The sequence below is a fragment of the Ostrea edulis genome, chromosome 1 (genome assembly GCF_947568905.1).
Source record: "Ostrea edulis chromosome 1, xbOstEdul1.1, whole genome shotgun sequence".
Lineage (NCBI taxonomy): Eukaryota > Metazoa > Mollusca > Bivalvia > Ostreida > Ostreidae > Ostrea > Ostrea edulis.
In genome coordinates, this window is record NC_079164.1 from 87034599 (window position 1) to 87053283 (window position 18685).

The 18685-nt window shown below is 37.2% G+C and overlaps 1 pseudogene; it reads right to left on the bottom strand.

Moving 5' to 3' along the window:
• Positions 1 to 591: 591 nt before the first annotated feature.
• On the bottom strand, positions 592 to 12840 carry LOC125676554 (sulfotransferase 1B1-like; annotated as a pseudogene).
• Between the last annotated feature and the right edge of the window lie 5845 nt (positions 12841 to 18685).

Here is an 18685-nt window from a genome sequence, read left to right on the forward strand (position 1 = left end):
AGGTGTATGTGCTAAAAACCAGACCAAAATTTTGTCAGTATGGTAAACTATGAAAAATAATACAATTTCGACTTATATACGGGTATTAAAGGAGTACTGGTCTACTCAGTATAAGGAGAAAACAATTATTTTCTAATGCATATTTATGAAGTAATGACGTTTATGGTGGTGTGTGTAACAAGCACACAAGAAACATATTATTAGAGACACCATGCATGCCAAAGGAGATGAGGATTTTGTTTACAGTATGTAGTGGTACTGAATGGTAATTTCAAAACATGAAATTTAACTCGCTCCTCCATTTCTCACTGTTTCTCTCTACCCTGTTTCCGTCTGACTGTCTTTTATCGCTGAATGTGTCCAGCAGGTTGTCCATGCTTTCACATCACCATATAATGGTTGGCTTTAGAAATTCCGCGTGCAATGTCACGTGATCATGAATATTTCAAAATGGGGCATTCACTATCCGACTCTGAGAATACGTGATTAGATAGGAAATTAGCTAATATTGACTTTTTAATATGACTGAGTTCAATTGCATAAAGTGTATAACTTACATAGCTTGATAAAAAACACATGTTTTAATTTAATATGACTGAGTTCAATTGCATAAAGTGTATAACTTACATAGCTTGATAAAAAACACATGTTTTTTAATCCTACTATAATATCCAAACATTACAGCACACATACACATACCATGGTAGCTGTAATTTTGCTGACAGACAGTGTATAAAAACTAAATATATATTGAGGACACTTGCTACAAACCAAAAAATAGAATGCATTGGTTTATCTATATGGGTTTATTCAGGTTGTAATTAGTGAAAGTATTGAAATCCTAAGATATAGGGACTTGTATATTTTCTATAACGTTAAAAAAAACGTGAAATTGCCTTTATACAAAATTTTCCCACTGTACTGGACATACTTGAGAAATTGTGGTCATAAATTAAATATCCATGCAGTGAAATTTATTCATTTTATTTACAGACATATAGTATCTAATAAATTTAATATCTATTTTCATAATTTTTGAAAAAAGCAAGTGACTTTAAGGAAATTCAGAAAGGTATGTACCAAAATTGTGAATGTTGTAACTCCAGGATGGGTCTAAAATAACAGTGTTGATGTACTCGTATATTATGTAAAGCCTTTCATCATTATTTTATTATCACGTGTGTACTGAAAAAATAATTCTGTGTATAAATATGTGTATGAAGTTTGTTCAAAGCTGTTGTGCTCAATGTTTTCTAGAAGAAAAGTTGCATGAAAATTAGCAATTTGAATAAAAATATTGAAAATGGCTGCATGCAATACATCATGTTTATGGCGTCGTGATTTCAGTTCCATTCAAATAGCAATTTGAGTAAAAATATTGAAAATGGCTGCAATACATCATGTTTATGGTGTCATAATTTCAGTTCCATGTCATTTGGATCAAATGAGAATAACAACTGAGTTGCATGGGCCCTGGGATTATTGCACAAAATACACTCAACTCTGAAGCAAAAGAACTTTCAATTTTAGAGGGCAAATACAGCTCTCTATCGTACATAGTCCTTTGCTTTGATTATGGTGGATCACAATAAAATTAATTTTAGTGTACCCCACTCAACGAGCTGCGGAGGGTGTAATGTGTTTTACCCATCAGGCAGTCCTGTTTTTGTCAGTGCAACTCCTCTGAAACTACTCAACAGAATTTTCTGAAAACTTGTAGTTAATGGGACATCAAGGAGTTAGAACTGACGGTAGGTATATTGAAGTTATTCTGTGTGATTATGATGTTTATCCAATGCGTACACTGAACTTATACGAGAGTCCTCCATTTTCTGTTCATACACTGCCGTTAACATCTCCTCTTGTGCCACTGTGAACCAATTCCTCCAATCCCCCACTTGACCTACAAAATCCAATAAAATATGAATTATAGCAGCCACACATTGAAAGCGGGTCGTCTTGATGAGAGTTAGGTCACCCTCACATTCATGTAGTATATAATGGGTCTATTTCTGCATCCAATAAAACATCATTGACAGATAGGCATACATTACCATGTATCAATGTACGAGCGGCCAGAACAATAAACAGCCAGACTGCTGGGGAACGTGGGGGAATATTTACCATACAATGTCTGCAGTTATATAGAAATGTTGTAAAGGAAAATCTTGAGACAATAGATATGCTTATCCTATAGCCATCTACAGCAAAATTTTACTTGTGTATAACTTGTTAAGATATTGAAATGTGTTCAAATATCAAGATAAGTATAAAGGTACATTTTTGCATTCTCCAAGTTTATGAGACGTAATATTCCATGTATCTGATGATTAAAGTTAACTCCATACTCATAGTTTTATCTGATACAAGTTTAAAAAATGTATTTATTTCCATTCATTAGAGTTAAAACTAACAATTTATCAAATAAAATAAATAGGTCATCACACTTTTTGAGATGTACATAAACAGAAGCATATATCACCGTCAGAAAATTGCAATTTTCCTTAAACAGTGTTATCAAAATTCCATACAAACTGGTTATGACGATATAGTAGCATTTATAACAATTTCATGAAACTGTATCTTCACAAAAATATACAAAATGTCTGTAAAAAACAAGAGGTACTGTGAGCAATGCTCACTAAGAATACCCCCCGCTTACCCCAATCTCCCAAAGGGTGTTGGTAATAGGTATAAACTACCTCTTTTCTGAGTATAAAAAACAAATGGCATGACAAACTGAACCATATTGCTACTTCGATGTCCAGTGCACGTGACCTTTGACCTTTTGACCCCAAAATCGATAGGGAACATCTTCATCCCATGGGTAGTCCATATGTATGATATGGTGACTGTAGGTGGAAAGGATAACGCTTTAGAGCCCGGAAACCATATTGCTACTTCGATGTCCAGTGCGCTTGACCTTTGACCTTTTGACCCCAAAATCGATAGGGAACATCTTCATCCCATGGGTAGTCCATATGTATGATATGGTGACTGTAGGTGAAAGGATAACGCTTTAGAGCCCGGAAACCATATTGCTACTTCGATGTCCAGTGTGCTTGACCTTTGACCTTTTGACCCCAAAATCGATAGGGAACATCTTCATCCCATGGGTAGTCCATGTGTATGATATGGTGACGGTAGGTGGAAAGGATAATGCTTTAGAGCCCGGAAACCATTGCGTCTACAGACGGACGGACGGACAGACAGACGGACAACCCGATTCCAGTATACCCCCCCACAACTTGTTGCGGGGGGTATAATAAAGGAAATCATCGCATAATAGACTTCATAAAGAAATCAATAGAAACAGAGTTATTGCCCTTGGATTCAATATTTTGGAACATATCATGATTATTCATCTATAACTTAAGACTTTTGAAACATTTTATTTTGAACAAGATTTTTTGCAATGACTATAGTAAAAGACTCCAACAAAACTAATATTTCTATCATGCATAAATCTAAATAAATCATTGATTTTGCAAAATCTGATGACATCACAGGAGGGTGGAATTACTTTAAGTATATTTTTTTCACTGCCTGCTTTATTTCAAACTTATGATACAAACCTCTACCTCCCTTCCCCATATCCTTCCCTATCACTGTTCTTGTACATCCCACATGCTCCCTATCATTCCTCATTCACAACATTGATGGCATTATCTTTCCTGTCCACCCCATGCTTAGTACCTATCCCCCATTACTTAATCTGTACATCACAGACTCGCTTTCCTCCCCATTACCTTTCCTGTACATCACAGACTTACCTCCCTCCCCATTACCTTCCCTGTACATTACAGACTCCCCTCCCTCCCCATTACCTTTCCTGTACATCACAGACTCCCCTCCCTCCCCCATTACCTTTCCTGTACATCACAAACTCGCTTTCCTCACCATTACCTTTCCTGTACATCACAGACTCGCTTTCCTCCCCATTACCTTTCCTGTACATCACAGACTCCCCTCTCTCCCCCATTACCTTTCCTGTACATCACAGACTCACTTTCCTCCCCATTACCTTTCCTGTACATCACAGACTCACCTCCCTCCCCATTACCTTTCCTGTACATCACAGACTCCCTTCCCTCCCCATTACCTTTTCTGTACATCACAGACTCGCTTTCCTCCCCATTACCTTTCCTGTACATCACAGACTCACCTCTCTCCCCATTACCTTTCCTGTACATCACAGACTCACCTCCCTCCCTCATTACCTTTCCTGTACATCACAGACTCCCCTCCCTCCCCCATTACCTTTCCTGTACATCACAGACTCACCTCCCTCCCCCATTACCTTTTCTGTACATCACAGACTCACCTCCCTCCACCATTACCTTTTCTGTACATCACAAACTCACTTTCTTACCCCTTACCTTTCCTGTACATCACAGACTCCCCTCCCTCCCCATTACCTTTCCTGTTCATCACAGACTCCCCTCCCAACCCCATTACCTTTCCTGTACATCACATACTCCCAACCCCCATTACCTTTCCTGTATATCACAGACTCACCTCCCTCCCCCATTACCTTTCCTGTACATCACAGACTCCCCTCCCTCCCCCATTACCTTTTCTGTACATCACAAGACTCCCTTCCCTCCCCATTACCTTTCCTGTACATCACAGACTCACCTCCCTCCCTATTACCTTTCCTGTACATCACAGACTCACCTCCCTCCCCCATTACCTTTTCGGTACATCACAGACTCGCTTTCCTCCCCATTACCTTTCTTTTGCATCACAGACTCCCCCCTCCCCATTACCTTTCCTGTACATCACAGACTCACCTCCCTCCCCATTACTTTTCCTGTACATCACAGACTCCCCTCCCTCCCCCATTACCTTTTCTGTACATCACAGACTCACCTCCCTCCACCATTACCTTTTCTGTACATCACAAACTCACTTTCGTACCCCTTACCTTTCCTGTACATCACAGACTCATCTCCCTCCCCCATTACCTTTCCTGTTCATCACAGACTCCCCTCCCAACCCCCATTACCTTTCCTGTTCATCACAGACTCCCCTCCCAACCCCCATTACCTTTCCTGTACATCACAGACTTGCCTCCCTCTTCATTACCTTTCCTGTACATCACATACTCACCTTCCAACCCCCATTACCTTTCCTGTATATCACAGACTCACCTCCCTCCCCCATTACCTTTCCTGTACATCACAGACTCCCCTCCCAACCCCCATTACCTTTCCTGTACATCTCAGACTCCCCTTCCTCCCCCTTTACCTTTCCTGTACATCACAGACTCCCCTCCCTCCCCCATTACCTTTCCTGTACATCACAGACTCCCCTCCGTCCCCCATTACTTTTTCTGTACATCACAGACTCGCCTCACTCCCCATTACCTTTCCTGTACATTCCAGGTTCTCCATTCTTCCACTCTGCCATGTCCTCTAAGGGGTCCTTGTCTTTCTTCATGATTGAAAAAGAGCACTGTGCAGAAATGTCTCTTGCTAGATTGTTACTGCAGCTAATTTCAAGGAAATCTGCTAGGTGCTTGACTTCAGTCTGGGGGGACTGAAAAATACCATGTAGAGTACTGGAATAAGAATCCAGAAGAGACACTCGCACACCCCATCTGGTGAACATTTTAGTCTACGGACATCTTGTAAATGAAGTTGATTTTATATATCCTACCTCATGCAAGCTTTCATATGTCAGAGTGTGGATTCGAAGGTCTGGCAAAGTCTTCATTGCATTTTCCCAGTGGAGAACATATTCAAACCAAGATCCATAGTCGACTAATAGAAAGCAATAGGAAACATGCATTAGACTATGATACACGTCAGATTGTTTTTGCAGTGTATACTTAAGGGATGCCGAATTCATTTTATCTCATTTCAGCTGTAAACTGGTAGTGAATTTTCATCTGGTGGAAATATGTGTGATTTCTGTCGTTCCTATATCTCATAAGAATTCAAGTTAGATGAAATGACGGGAAGACATGTTTAGCAAATATTAGATGGGGCCTATTTAGAGTTTTTGTCAGAAATGACAAAACTTGTTATACAATAGTTCAGATTTTGAATCTTGGGGTCTAGGTTCGGCCAGGGAAAATACTCCAAGCATTCTCATGACGTAGTGTGGTTTCAGAATTGTTCAGAACTTAAACACTGCAGCATGGGTCAGCCTCAGTAGATTTGAAAATCTTTACTCAGGAATTCTATCGGAGCAAGAGGATTAAAAGTTTATACATAGTACAGTTCTGTCCGGATCAAAACTAACTACGGAAAGAGGAAATTTGGCTAGAAAAAGTCCTTCTGTAGAAATTGTGTAAGCCTTTTCAGTAGCAACAATTCACTATTCAGTGACTTTTTGTTTTAAAAAATAACCTAATGTAATCTACATTCCCATCTTCGCTAGCCAAGGGTTTACGATCCGCTACATTTCTCTGTTGTAGAGAAGCGGAGCGGATCGTAAACCCTTAGCTAACGATGTCTACATTCCAAGCAATAATGAACCTTGACTTAGTTGTGGGAGGGGGCATCAATTATGGCAGAAATTTGATGAGGCAACTTATCAAAGCAAAAATATCCGACAGGCAATTTATGACTGGTTCGCTTTTTGAGACTATTTCGTTGGGAAATGTATGTCAAAATTAGATGTGTTTGTGAAATACTAAAAGGAAAGTCTTGCACATGTGAAATATGAAAGTTCTAGAACTAACAGGGCAACCCCCAAGGTCATGAGGTAAACATTGTACTCCTACAGATAGGTCTTGTTAAAAGGAATACACATGTGAAATATGAAAACCCTATCGTTAACCATTCAAAAGTTATGGCCAAGCTTCAAGATTTTCAAAATTAGGTCAAACAGTCAAGGTAAAAAAATTTGGTACCCAAAAAAAAAGGTCTTGTCACATGTGAAAAATAAAAGCCATATCACTATTCATTTAAAAGTTATAATTTGCAGAGTAACAGACAAAAAAAAAAAAACCTCTATGCCCCCGAATTTCCGATAATGGAAACAAATACTGATCGCAAAAAGAAACGCATAGTACCGTAGTAATTTTTAAAACAATTTTTTCACACTTTTTTGATCAAGAATGAATCGCCTGATTACTCCTTGTTACATATTACGATATTGGATATATATAGAATTTGGGGGAAATAAAACGTGCTTTTCATAAAATCCTAAAACCGGTCTCTTTTACTGTTGATTGTTGTAATTTCCTTATACAGGTGATTCAGGCACCAGTAGTCTATCAAATACACAGATTCTCGATATTTGATTGTGTTGTGTTTAGATGTAATCGCTTTTTGAAGAAAACAAGACGCGTCTGAATGATGCTCAACGCAACGACTGGAAGCCGGTGTGTCACAATTTGCAGTTACATAAAGCACCATATATTGCCGTTGCAGTGGCGTAGCTTCCATTGAGGCAACCGAGGCAGCTGCCTCGGTAAAAAAAAAAACCTTTTACGTTGTTAAAATGTCGATAGCTTCTGGGGGGCACAGCCCCCCAGACCCCCTGCCTCGGTAATATTCGAACCCAAGCTACACCTATGCGTTGGAGCAGATATCAATTGCACGGTTCAACAAATGATTGTTAGAGGAGGTAGACCACGTGTGTCGCCAGCCGCATAAGATCACTTCATCCGATTGGGTCATCTTCATCAACGATCTGCCATTCTTTTCGCAGTAGACTACGGGAACGCGCAGACCTGGTCGTGGCATTGATCTGACTCCGCAACATCGCTGGGGGTCTCGTACTCGTACGGTATGGTCGTGGCAACGCTGGTGGACAGTTTGATTCTCGAGTTTTACTACAGAGACATGATGGAAGACTCGGAATGGATAGGCGCCAAAATGAACGTTTTGTGCAAAGCAGCATCCCGGAGGTTGACAGGAGGGGGTAGTGTTTTGATATGGGCAGCATTGTCCTGTACAAACAGGACAGCAATGGTTCACATACAAGGTATGTACTTTGTCGACTCAACAGTATATTGATGAAGTCATACAGTCACACGTGGTTCCAATAGTGCAACATTCCAACACGGCAACGCCAAACCACATACTGCTCGTCGAACACGTGATGTTCTGCCAAGAGCTTCCTTGGCCATCCAAATCACCAGATTTGAACTCTATCGAACATGCATGGGACGAACTGGATAGACGCATCTGCCAAAGAGAACCGCAGCCTTGGACTGCATCAACTAGCTCAAGTTGTGCAGTTAGAACGGAACAACATTCCTAGACAGTTTTTAGGTACTTAATTGCGTCCATTGGAAAGGCGTTGTCGGACAGTCATTGGTGTTCATGGGGAGGGGGCACAGTAGTTATTAAACTTGGGTGACCTTGAACTGTTATTGACTGTAATATTATCGTTAGTGGTTGTGACCCTTTGATTATTAACTCGGCGTTTACATAATTTTTGTGTTATCAATAAATCAATTATTAAGTATTTCTCATGAATATGAAAATGTACTATGCTTTTTATTTATTTATTTTTGAGATTTAATAAATGACCATGGTATACACATCTCTTCAATACGGTAGAGCTTGCGTACTACAGTACAGTGAGTCAGTAGTTTTTACAATTCCTGTGTAATAGGAAGAGGCTAACCAAATATTTAACCACAATCGAACGTGCGAATGCAGTAAATAACACACCTTTTCCATGTAGAAACCGACTTAGGTAGGACCTCCAGGTTCCGGAGTATTCATAGTCGAGAAGCCTTACGTGGTGGTTGTAGAATGAAACGGCGACATCTTTGATGTTACGAAGAACGTATACTATTTTACACTTTTGACGATGAAGTCTGTAGGTAAATCTGAAAACAGCAGGTGCGTGTTTAGTACTCGCGGTGACGACATATTTTGCATGTTGATACCAGAACTGCCTTCCAACATAGCCGACTCTTTCATCGATGATATTCGCGTGGCTTTCTGACAAAGTAGCATGTTCACTATTTCCCAAACCCAATGCGTTCCTGAAATTTTGAAATGACACAATGTCAGTTAAACATTTCAACCCCTCTTCCCGGTTATATATGACTTTCAACATTACAATACACACAGATTCGGGGGGTAATTAAAATACTCTGTGTGGAAGAAGTACAAAACATATTTCTAAGACTTACTACTGTTGTACAATATACATTTATCAGAGCTCGTTTGTGGCATATTGCATAATGAAGACATTTATGAATGCTTTATTTATCGCATCGGAGACGGTCAAGAAGTCACCAGAGATTATATATGTGGTTATTCAACTTACAATGGTTACGTGTTTTTTTTTATTATTATTGTGATCTCTATTTCCGTGTTAAGCCATGCTTATGATAAGTGTAGTATGCGAAACACAGTCACTGTGTATACTACACCACCAAGCACAAAATAAAAATGATAAATGACTCCACGTATAATTACCGAAAAAATCCACATTCGTCAAAAACAAAATAGTTTGCGTTTATATATGACACATCTTCCTGTTTTTAACAGAAATGTTAGAAAACTCTTATTGCGTTTTAACAAGACTATTGTTCATGTTGTTACAATTATTGCATAGATAAAGTGGAAGCCAGCAGAGGTCGCTGTGCTTTCATTTTGAGAGTAAAGTAGACCGTTGAATACGTTACGTGGCAGTGCCGTATACGTAATCAATAAACTAATTAATCAGTTATGTTTCTATCTAAAGTTGTTTTAGCTCATCTGAGCTGAAAGCTCAAGTGAGATTTTCTGATCACCCGTTGTCCGTCTGTCTGTAAACTTTCACATTTTGGACTTTTTCTCCAGAACCACGGGATCAATTTCAACTAAACTTGACAAAAATTATTCATTGGGTGAAGTGGATTCAAGTTTGTTCAAATGAAGGGCAAGTCCTTCAAGGGGAGATAATAGCGAAAATACACTGACAAATTCTAAACATCTTCTCCAGAACCAGCGGGCCTATTCAAAATGAAACTTTGCACAAAGCATACCTAGGTGAAGGGGATTCAAATTTGTTTAAATGAAGGGCCGTGCTCCCTTCAAAGGGGAAATAACGAAAATGCAAAAATAGGGTGGGGTCATTTAAAAATCTTCTCAAGAACCACGAGGTCAGAAAAGTTGCAATTTATATGAAAGCTTCCTGACATAGTGCAGATTGAAGTTTGTGCAAATCATGGCCCCCCGGGGTAGGGTGGGGCCACAATATAGTATCAAAGTTTTGCATGCGAATAAATAGGGAAATTCTTTAACAATCTTCTTCTCAAGAATGACTGGGCCAGAAAAGCTCAAATTCAAAGTTAACATCATAACCCCCGGGTGTAGGGTGGGGCCACAATAGGGGATCAAAGTTTTAAATGTTGATATATATAGGAAACATAGGAGATAATTCTTGAAAAGTCAAAACAGAGTAGAGCCATTTTAAAATCTCATTAACCACTGGGCCAGAAAAGTTAAAATTTACATGAAAGCTTCCTGATATAGTGTAGATTCGAATTTGTTTAAATAATGGTTCCCGGGGGTAAGGTGGGGATATAATAAGGGATTAAAGTTTTACATACGAATATATTCAGAAAATGTTCCCAAGAACCACGAAGTCATAAAAGTTGAAATTTACATGATATCCTCCTGACATATAGACTAGATTCAAGTTTGTGCAAATCGTGGTCCCTGGGGGGTAGGATGGGCCCACAATAGGGAATCAAAGTTTTACATACGAAAAACTTTTAGAATCTTCTCTTCTTCTTCGTAGTCTTTGGTAATCAGGTATTCCAACAGTCTGTTGGAATTCCCATGGGCACGAATTGTCCTCCTTTGTTAACTGACCTGTTGTTTTTTTTAAATATATATTCTTATGAAGCAGAGTTTATTAAAAAAAAAGTTGATGTTACAAAGGTTTCAATAGTCTCGTTTAGAGTCAGCATTTCGCAAATTCTATGGTCGTTATAACGATCTAGTTTGCCCATATAACCCATCATTGGGCCAAATGCTGTTTGACTAGTTTCATACCGATTGTTAGCCGTTCTTGGTACACTGATTTTGTCTACGTATTGCTCCGTTTACTTGATCAAGACAAAGGACTCAAGGCGGGTGTGGCTGGTCGACAGGAAATGCTTACTCCTAGGCACCTGATCCCACCTCTGGTGTGTCCAGGGATCCGTGTTTGCCCAACTCTTTATTTTGTATTCCTTGTGGAATTTATGAGATTGATCACTGTTCGTTATCTTCGCCTTCCTCAAGAATCATTCGGCCAGAAAAATCGAAATTTACATGAAATCTTCCTGACAGAGCAGATTTAAGTTTGTTCAAATCATATGCACATTCCTTGTGACATGACCTTTAGTACCAATTTTTTTAACCTTGACTTGGAGTTTGACCTACTTTGAAGAAAAGTTAATCTATTCAATATCTCCTAAACTATTTAAGGTAGAGCTTTCATAATTTGCATAAATATTCCTTATGGTAAGGCCTTATATTCTAAACATTATTTTTAAGGTTGTGATCTTGACCTTGAGAGTTTGACCCAAATTTCCAAAATTTAACCTAACTTTTAACTTTTGAATAGTGGGAAGGTTTTGTCACAAGGAATGCGTAAATGACACACGAGAGACCTATCACTCGCTTTTTAAAAGTTATATACTTTTAAGAAAATAAAACCTTTTAAATTCTCCTGAATTATTTAAGGTAGGGCTTTCATATTTTGTATATAGATTCTTTATGACAAGACCTTTCATATGATACCATGATGTTTGATCTTGTGACCTTGAGGTTTGACCAACTTTAAAATCCTGACTTATTCAATATCTCCTGAAGTATTTTTAAATAGCCTAAAAGTTTAAACTTTTGTATAGATTTGGTATGACAAGATCTTTCATTTCATACCATGATCTATGTGACCTTGACCTTCTTCCAGAACAGCAAGGTAATGTTAGTCATATTGGTGTTGAGGCATCCCCGTGTTGTGTGAATTCATGTTCAGTTATGTCGGGACCCTTTAAAATTTTTCATGGGAATAAAAAAATCTTTCATAAATCACTACAGCTAAACATCAGCACGGTCAAAGTGATTCAGGTGAGCAATGTAACCCATGGCTTGTTTGGTTTATGCATAAGATACATCATAACAAAGGTATATTTAATTCTCCATTATGATGTACATGTATATACTCTTTTACTTTTCGGTTCCCCTTAATCTATCCCATTTCCTCTCTTTTCAAAACTACTTTTAACATTGGATGTTTACATGCACAACTATAAATTATTTTAGTATAATCCACTTCTTGTACACATGGTGCACTTCAGTTCTGAATAGTGAATCTGAATATACACTGATATATATTCATACCCACTATAACTGCTCATTTGATATCTCAATGTTGACCATCATACATGTTTTCATATTTTCATGTGAAAGTTGAAAAAATAATGAAAACTGATAATTAAAGAAAAGGCCTTTTTTCCTGACTTGGGATAAGCACAAACGAGAACGTCATCACTTCTCGCCGCCCATGACTTCATCCCTCTGATTTCGGCCTCTTGGTCGTAACCGGGGGTCCTTAATACGGGTAAATACCGACCATTAATCTCACGGAGATTCATCGTGTCCCCAGCATCGTCGGATATCTTAACAACCGGCATTTTATCCAGTAAGAGGTTACGCACACAGTATTTGGGATGGTTTTTCCTCACACGGTGAGTTTAAGGAGAATGGTGCACGAAAAAAGTGACGTTCAATTAACGACTGTATGAAAAATGTCACCAACGTTATCAAATTTTATTATTCGTTAGAACTCAAACTTACACTGAACTATCTTTGACCGTAGCATGTCGTGTATATATGGAACCCGATTAGAATCCCGTACTCCAGTCACCAGTGAACGCTCAGTCTGGTGGAGCGGATACAGTACTAACGCAGCGTTAACCCCGCTGATGATGTTCTGTTAGGATTTTTACTTGAGGGATATTAATCTTCTGCCAACAATTGATTATTGGAGAAAGACTGCTTTAGAATTTACCACCTTCATTCTAGGTCATTGATTCATTTCACATTCTGTAAATTTCAACTAGCTATAATGACTCACAAAGAACAAACGAGGGGATTTACAGGGTTCTCGAATATCTGCAATAACATGGCGATAATTGTACATCCCTCTGTGTTTCAATAGAACATCGATTAGAACTTCCGGGTGTCAAGGATGTTTGTATTGAGATACAATGAAAGCAGGCATAGAACACGTATGCTGAAATTACTTCATGCATCCATTGTTCATATATTTCCAAAATACTGGCAACCTATAACACATTGATTCCAGAGAGAGAGAGAGAGAGAGAGAGAGAGAGAGAGAGAGAGAGAGGGGGGGTGTTAAAAGGTGGACCAGTGCTCTAATCGAGAAATGTTTGTTGTTTTACCTCCCTTTCAATTATACCTAAAGGCATCGCCAGTTTTAAGGTGAAGTGCTACAAGTTTTAATCAGGGTCGTACAAGAATCTTGATCGTGCCAATACCTCCCGTGACACGTAACATCCGTTTTTAACGTCATCCGAAAGATTCGTGACTTTCGGTTTTGTGAAGGAACAGTCACTATCTCACGCCGAGTATTCGGATACTAAGAACCGAGTCGGGCACTAAGATTTAAAATGCTGTTATGGGATAGCATCTTAGTTTTGATACCGCGCCTGGATCGAGTTGGCAGTTGCAACGTGAGTGTTTAAACACTGTACATGAAAACAGTATATGGCAAGCAGCTTGGCTGCATTGTATTTATTCGGAAAATCATATATCTCTCCAATTTTAAGAGATATCCCTTTTAAGTTAAGAAATATTTCTTAACTTAGAGAGATGGCTCTTTAAGAATGTGATATATTTCACTTACATATCTCTTTGACATAGAGGTATATCTCTTTCACATGAAGAGGCATCTTTCATTTAGATATCTCTTACTTTGAGTTCCGTTGGGATCGGGGTTAGAATAGGTCCGCAGTACCCCTGCTTGTCGTAAGAGGCGACCGCAAAAGCCGAGGTCCCGTGTGGCACGATAAAGATCCCTCCCTGCTCAACGGTCGTAAGTGCCGAACATAGGCCTAAATTTTGCAGTCCTTCACCGGCACTGGTGACGTCTACATATGATTGAAAAATTCTCGAGTGGGACGTTAAACAATATACAATCAATCAGTCTTACTTTCATACTCGTAGTTTTAACTGATACAAGTTTAAAAAGTGTATTTAATTCAATTCATTAGAGTTAAAGCTAACAAATTATCAAATAAAATACATAGGTCATCACACTTTTTTAAGATGTGAGACGTACATAAACAGAATTATATATCACCGTCAGAAAATTGCAATTTTCCTTAAACTCTATACAAACTGGTTATGGCGATATAGTAACATAACAATTTCATGAAACTGTATCTTCACAAAAATGTACAAAATGTCTAATAATGATAATAAAAATAAAGGAAATCTATCGCATGATAGACTTGATAAAGAAATCAATAGAAACAGAGTTATTACCCTTGGATTCAATATTTTGAAACGTATCATTGATTATTTAAGACTTAGACGTTTGAAATAGTTTATTTTAACAAGATTTTTTAAAATAACTATAGGAAAAGACTCCAACAAAATTTATGTTCCTATCATGCATAAATCTAAATAAATCATTGATTTTGTGAAATCTGATGACATCACAGGAGGGTGGAATTACTTTAAGTTACAAATATATCTTTTTAACTGAAATAGATATCCTTATAAGAATTTAAATGAGACTTATTTCTAGAAACAAAGAAGATATCCAAAGGAGATATAATTCTCAAACAAAAAGAGATATCTATAATCTTTATATTGAAGAAATATCTCAATGTGAAAGTCCGCCAAAATCGTAACGGCTTGACATACAAATAAGTAATTTCCTCTCAAAGTTTGACAGCGGAATATATACTTACGTACTAGAATTTAATTTAGGCAAAATTAAAATAAGAGATATTTCTTTTCTGCCACAAATTGCATGTTAAAAGCACCTGTTGATTACTTGTATGTAAACATGTCATTTTGTTTTGGTAAATATTTGTGTGACAAGTTGACTGGTCGTAAACTATTGAACGCCATCTCGTGCGGTATAACCCGTCACCCTCTGATTGAAATATGGCGCCCTGCTGATCAATGGATGATTTGATAATCAGAACGCATGCTATATATATCCCAATGGTGAATATTCATTGATACCAGTGAATATAATAATGGTAACGCAAACCATATCAGAGACTAAAGACATATTCATTTAACGATTAATCAGATTCAAATAAGAATTTACTTCCAAGTTGCATGTTACAACACCGATGCCAGTTCTTTATTACTTAGGTACATTAGGTTATGGTAATTTTTCTGATAGGTCCCATTCAGCAGAATTAAAAGCTTATTCATATTTTACTACCAAAGTAGTATTGATTTTTGATAATAACCTAGATGACAATTAATATGTTACCTTTCATTAATAGTTAATTGATGAATATTAACGTTATCAATGAAATGGATTACTTTCTTGAGATATCCTATCCATAGAAACATTTATTTTCACAAAAAGTGCAAAAATCTGATTTGATTTTTTTTTGTCAGAGTAATCTCCCCTTGTAAAAATTCAGGGAGAAAAAAAATATCCTCATACTTTTATGATGAATTTTACTTTCTTTACATATTTTGAAAGATCATGATAATATGAACCTTTTTACCAGAGCTTTCTTTCAACTAACTTTATATATGTCTGCAATCTAATTATGCGAGTACGCGAGCGGATCTAACATCTAATCTTAATTAGATTGATATGTCTGAAATGTTTTTTCTCATAGAGGCGAATGTTAATTAACATGACGGACATTTCTTGCATGCCTCGTCAATTGTGAAAATTATTTTCAAAAATTACATTGTGTGTTAATTATCTTTTATTCACTTCCAAGTTTTGCATTACATAACACTTAGTTATTGAAAATAAATGATGCGTCATGGAAATGAAATTTCCTGTTGCAATCCTAAATCCACTGTAACTGGAGGGAAAAAACTGAAAAATATCATAGATCTAAATGAATTATTGTTGTTTGGTAGGTGTATGATAATCGGGTAAAATTTCAATTAAATCATTATGTTACTTTTAATTTTATGTCCAAGCATTAAATTAATAAAGAACACATGATACTGTACTAAGTATATTACTGGTACTGCATGAAAAATGAATTAAAATAAGTACACCTCTAAAAGAGGGAATTCTTTAGTTTGGTTGGTAGGGGTAATATTGCTTGTTACACCGTCACGTGTCGCTTGCTCATTCAGTTTAATAATGACTACTACCAACATGGATTTTGGCAGACCTATTATATGATGTAACATTTGTCCTCTAGTCATTGATGATCCGTTTTGTGACTGATTGGTATTTTTCAGACGGGTCTGATTCACAGTATTATAATTATATAGACATATTTATGGAAAGACCGTGCTTTATTTGTCGAACATGTAAAATATATCTGGCGCTTGTCAATATCTCTTTACAGGTCGATTGGTGTGTTCCTCTATGTCAGACTAAAATTTACAACGTTAAGGTGACCGATATCTAATTACCTTTAAAAGATTCGATGAGTTTGGAAAACTAGATCACAGAAAGCAAGATGTCATTCAAATAAAGGGAGTTTCTGAAAACTAATTGTTACCGAAAAATACGAAAACCCATTGAGCTCATTTACATAGCTGAATTTTTTTGCGTTATAACGCAAAATTTTCGAGAATAAACGCGTAACTTTTCTTCCAATAATAGACGAATCCACACTTTTCAAAGGTTTTTCCCCTTGGCTGTTATCTTTTGGAAAAACCCATAAAATTCTCACAGTGACCTTTGTAACTATATGCGTTATGATTTTGTCATTTGATATGCTTTTGGTTTGGATTTAACATATTTCATTTTCTAGAAAGATCTCTCCTATGTGTCAATTAATAACACAAAACATGTACAACAGAATCAAAGGTCAATAAGATGATCTTCTTAAAGCAGTCAAATTATATCAAGTGGTATGCATATACAAAATTACAAAGTACAGCAAGACAAGTTTATCGTTATTTTTCTTCATTGTAATGAACAAATTGTTTCATGCTATTTATTAATATTGAGCGCATTCAATCCATGAATTCGTGTTTATAAGCAAAATCTACGCTTTATAACGTTTTTAAAATGTTTAGCGTTATAACGCAAAAGTTACACGTTTTAACGTACTTTGTTAGCCGTCAATAAGTCCGATTCTGAGCTATGGTCACATTCTGGAATAATTATACAGCTTGTTTCAGTTTCTAAAAAAAAAAAATTAGATAAAATAGATGAAAAATGCTAACGATTGCAGATTATACCTAAAATTTTAAACAAGAGTGTCCTGTCTTTTTTTTTTCTTTTAGAAAATAGGTCGAGCCGTCCAAGGATTAGGCATCTTTTAAAAAAATAAATTCTTTATATCTCTATCTAAAACTTTGTTACATAACAGAGCCGCCGTAAAATGGCTGAAATATTTGCCAAAACGGCGTAGACATAACAGAGCAAACGCAAAACTGTTTTATTTTCACACTGAATATTTCACGTTTTTAATTTTAATTTTTTTTTTTGGCCGTAAAAATAACTTTTTCATTCAATGGACGAGTTACAATATTTCACTACTAAAACCGAGTAGAAGCACTATCTAGCATATCTTTATAATTAGTGAATATTCTTTAGCAGCACTATGAATGGTCGAAGTTTAAACGTATGCTGAGCGGACTCGCCACCGAGGATCTACCCGCGATCTAGCTTATAGTGGAGTGGATTGCATGGTCGTACAGACAGTAGTAGGTCAGCTATCTGAACCCGAAAAGATCGATGACAGCGATGATGCAGCAGTGACACAAGGGAATCGGGGATGTATTGAGTAGAGATGGACACGCTTCTCTGCCAGGACGGACACTAAATATACCATTATACTTGATCAAATTTTAAAACAAAAATGATCGGTAATCAGAAGGGAAAGCTGTCAGCTGTCTAGAGTGAAGGTGCATATGTAACTAAAGCATTCGATTCTATTGAAGTCAATGGTACAGTCAGTTTATCCTATTTGCCAACGAAATAATTTAGGACCTTATATCAAAATATACTCTGCACACTTTGTGTTATTACTCGCATTGATCTGGACGCGAAATGTAATACATTGTAAATGCAAAATGTAATGAATTCAGTTTATCATAGCGCCCTTATTACGTGTCGTTTTACTGCAATGAACCATCTTCCCTTTCTGATTGACCGAAGATGGATATCTATGACCATACAATACGTATTGACATAGCTATGTGGCTGTCATGTCAACATACCTGTGTTATAAAGTAGTATCCCCCTAGTCAGACCCCCGTGCATTCTTCCGTATCGTGGGTTCCACTTATGGGAATTGTACACCACGGCCAAATTTTCTCTCCTTTTGTATCCAAGAGAAGGATGACTCCCTGTGTGGATTTTTAGCAATCTAATTAAAACCAGATCTTTGATCCGTTCCGATATTCTGATGTCATCAGAATATTAGAGCGGATCAAAAATTGGTAGGTTTTGATGTATAGTGAATGATGTGAATTCTTATTTGAAGTAACACTAAATGTCACCACCTATAGGTACAAGGTCAAATATGTTGGTGCTGGACAACAGGTATTGCTTAATAGAATAGAAAAGTAAGATATCAAAGCCC